The sequence below is a fragment of the Podarcis raffonei genome, chromosome 11, assembly GCF_027172205.1.
Source record: "Podarcis raffonei isolate rPodRaf1 chromosome 11, rPodRaf1.pri, whole genome shotgun sequence".
Taxonomy (NCBI): domain Eukaryota; kingdom Metazoa; phylum Chordata; class Lepidosauria; order Squamata; family Lacertidae; genus Podarcis; species Podarcis raffonei.
This window is the reverse complement of record NC_070612.1, coordinates 12,785,495-12,789,572: the sequence shown is the minus strand read 5'-3', so window position 1 is coordinate 12,789,572 and position 4,078 is coordinate 12,785,495. Positions and strand designations below refer to the sequence as shown.

Here is a 4,078-nt window from a genome sequence, read left to right as displayed (position 1 = left end):
CCTTGAGCCATCTTGGTCCCTGGAGGTCCAAGTGGCCTTGGTGGCACAGTGCCCATCACTGACTTTGTTTTTTGTTTAATTTTTATTAAATTTTCAATTTTATCATAATCACAATTCCATTACATAATTCCATAACCTGAAGCATTACTCAAACTGAGCATCGACCTCCCCCTGCCCCCTTTTCTGACTTCCCAAACATAATTACTTAATTCTTAGCATTTCTATAGCCACTTTTTTACCTTCTCTCTCTTTTTGTATTTCCCCTCATTAAATGTAAATCAGTTCCTTATATTCAGATTACAAAACATTTCAACTCAAACCTACAAACGTCTTCAGATGCTTACAGTGTTCTTTCATATATAATATCGGCAGCACATATACTAAAATTGGAACGATACAGAGAAGATTGGCATGGCCCCTGCCCATCACTAACTTTGGATGCAGTGACATCTACACCCATTTCTGAACAGAGAGAACCTGGCTACTGTGGTCCATTGTAACCCTTCAATTTGACTACTGGAATATATTCAATGTGGAGCTTCTCTGTGCTTGGTTCATAAACTACAACTGCTAGGGTGTTTAGGGACACAAATATGGTGTTGAAATAACTGCACTGGTTACCTATAAGCTATCAAGCCATGTTCAAGGTTTTGTCATTGGCACATAAGGCTCTAAACATGTTGTGATCAAAATATGGAGCTGGCAGCTCAGATCTTCAGAGAAAGCCTTGATGGCTACACCCTGATCAGTAGAATTCCATCTTACAATATCTAGGAAGGTTCCTTCTCAGTGATCTAAGGCCCAAGGCCCTCCAAATATCCACAGATATCCATATGCACCAGACAAACACCTGAAAGGAAGTGTTCTCCATCTAGGAGAAGTAAAACTCTGTTCCTAAACCTCCACTGCCTTGTAGCTTTAACCATTCATGAGAAAGCCTTCAGGAGTAAACCCTGAGGAACAACCTGTATCTGCAGGAGAAGAAAAGGCTAAGGAGTAAATCCTATACAAATCTGGAGTGAAGTCCCTAAGATGGATGGTGCCTTGTATGCCTCCTTCTGGCAACTCCTACAGCCAGCCTGGAGTCAAATGTATTGTTTTCCTTTCCTTTGGACCACATCAGTGAGGTCAATGGTCGTCTGGGCAGCTCTATGCACACTGTCCAGGCCTGCGTACCATGGAAGGTAATTTCAGTGCTGCTAACGCAGTGGTTTGATTTCACCTCCAGAGGTGCACTCCATTGTCTCTCCAGACAAATGGATTCCAACAACAAAAATAAATACATACTCAATGGCAATTATTTTATTATTATTATTTATTAAATTTATGCAATGCAGGAGAATGGACGAGGAGGGTGGTGATTAGCTATGTCCTGCAATGCCAAACACTCCCTCCACCAGCTATTTCCTTCCCCAGTCAGGCTTTAACTTCCTTCTGCAGGGCCTGTAAGACAGAGCTATTCCACCTGGCTTTCAATATGAACTTAGCCTGATCTTTTATTCCCCTTCCTTCCCTCCCTCTCCCCCTTTTTATGAAGATTACCCGCTCTGGGATCCCACAGCTAATTCTCCCCTGGTCTCCTCGCTGGCCCAAATAGGACTAATTTAGCCAGCTAGCCCTGGTGATCATCTAATGTTCATTGGATGGATTTCCCCCCAAAATTGATTTTTGAATTCTGAATTTATTGTTATTCACGTTTTATACTGTATTTTATGCTGTTTTTCGTTGCATCAATTGAGTGTTTTAAATTTGTTGTGCCTGGATTTCTGAACCGGGAAGGGCGGGGTATAAATAAAAATTTAATATTTATTTATTATTATTATTTAAGGCTGGAACCAAGCATGACCTAGGAGATAAGGATGAAACAGCTATGAGAGTGGGCTATGGGGACAGCTGACGATTGGTGGTAGGGTTAAGCACCCCCCTGCTACTGACCCCCCCTGCAAATTCTCCCTTGCTTCTGCAATAGCCAGCAAACATAATGGTTTGTTGGCTTCTTCTTTTTCTTGTAATGGGGAGATGTGCATTGCAGAATAATGCGCTGCTCCTTCCTTGGTAGAAGAGAAATGCCGGAGAACGCCAACAAAACAACTGGTGATGAATAGCTGCGAAGGGAAGCAAAGAGGGAGCCTGATTAAAACAAAACAGGGAATGAAAGAGAAATAGTCAGAGGGGGGTGAGGGAAACCAGGGACCCTGCAGAGGTTTAGAAGACAGCATGCTACAAAGCAAACCATCAATCCACAAATAGCCCTATATGGATGCCAGATGCCTGGTCTCTCTCTCTCTCTCTCTCTCTATATATATATATATATTTATTCTCACCAGTGGTGCTAACAACTAATAAAAAAAACCCCAGGTGCAAAGTACCCAAGTAAATAGATTCTAGAATGGTTGAGGCAAAAAACAAAAAAACCCCAGGAAATAATATAATAAGCTTCCTGCTAATGCATGTTAGCTCCCGTTGCCCTTTATTGACAAAGCAATCCGATGGCTTGTTTCCACAACCTTCCTCTGCAATGGAGTAAGAACTTCTGGGGTAAAGAATTGATTCATGGGCTCACAGCTGCTCCTTGCAACCCATTCCCCCCAGTCTGAAACAATTTATTTCTCTCTTTCTTTATGACCCCTGTCCCCAGTGCATAATTAGCGGATGGAATTCCTGGCCGCAGGCTTCAATCATTTTTACAAAGGGAGTCAACAGATGTGTGGTGGTGAAGGCTACAGTGGAACTTCCATGTACAAAGGCAATGAATTGTATTCAGCTAAGTCCTACGCAGAGTAGACCAGTTGAAATTAATGACTGGGATAGTTTAATCCCTGGCATCTCCAGGAAGAACACAGAAAGGATTGTGTCTGAAATCCTGGATAATTGCTGCTACTTATTGTAGACCAGCCTTCCTTGGTCTGGCACCTTAAAGATGTCACTGGTCTACAACTCCTGTCACCACTGGCCATGCTGCTGTGGATGATGGGAACTGTGGTCCAAAACATCTGGAGAAAATCAGGTTGGGGAAGGCTGGTGCAAACAGTTTTGAACTAGGTGGGTCAATGGTGTGACTTGGTATAGCACAGTCTCCTATGATGCTACTCAAAGCTCACCTCTTTTATGAAGACCATCTGGAACTGTCACAACTTACTCTCACCCACTTACTTTTTCATTACCCCCAACTGTTCTCTATCACTTTCACCCTTAGCTCCCCCAAAAGTGTGTTCAGGCTCAATCAATCAACCAGTTATCTCAACAGGAACTGACCTGGATTCTGCAGTCATCATCTGAGGTCCTTGTTCATGTGCCTCCTCCACAAGAGGTCCAGATGGTGGCAACAGGGCCTTTTCTGTGGTGGCTTCCCATTTGTGAAATGCTCACCTGGTGCTTTGGTTACATACCATTAGGCATCCAGCAAAAACAGTCCTCTTCTCCCAGGCTGTTGGCTACTTAAACAATCTATGACTTTTAAAACCGGGGGGTGGTATTATTTATGTTTGCAGCTATGTTATGTATTTTTGTGTTCTTATATTGTAAACCACCTTATGATCCTCAGATGAAGGATGGTACAGAAATTTAATAAATCACCCACATCTTCCTCATCATTTTATATTCCTCTTTCCTGCCAAAATTTGCTCTTAAGGTCACTTACAGTTAAGATCCTGTGACCTGTGACCCCTTGGGAGGTGACCTGGGGGCCACATTTGTCTCTGGCTCTGAAGTTTCCCATCCGTACCCAGCAGGTAGCCTAAATAAATACTTCTCTCCCCTCCCTCCAATCTCCCTCTACATAAGCAGTCCTTTTGGAAAGTTGGCAATTATTATAATAAACGTGAACCCCACATTTCTGCCTTCTGCTCTGCAAAGCAGAGGATTGATTTAAATGAGCGATTCAACAGATATGCAGCCTGCATTCTTAAAAAAAATTGAATTAAGCTAAGGAGAATACTTTATTCATTTTCTCTTTCAATTTCGCTTGCAGGTCTGTCGGGAGGGGGGCGCTGATGCTGCAGGGAGGTAGTGTACACAACTTGGTAATTACGAAGCCAAGCATGAGGAATTATCTAAATTACAGACAAGACATGTAAGG

The 4,078-nt window shown here is 42.7% G+C and overlaps 1 pseudogene; it reads left to right on the top strand.

Annotated features, from left to right (window-relative positions):
• Positions 1-347: 347 nt before the first annotated feature.
• Positions 348-463, top strand: LOC128423797 (uncharacterized; annotated as a pseudogene).
• The last annotated feature ends 3,615 nt before the right edge of the window (positions 464-4,078 follow it).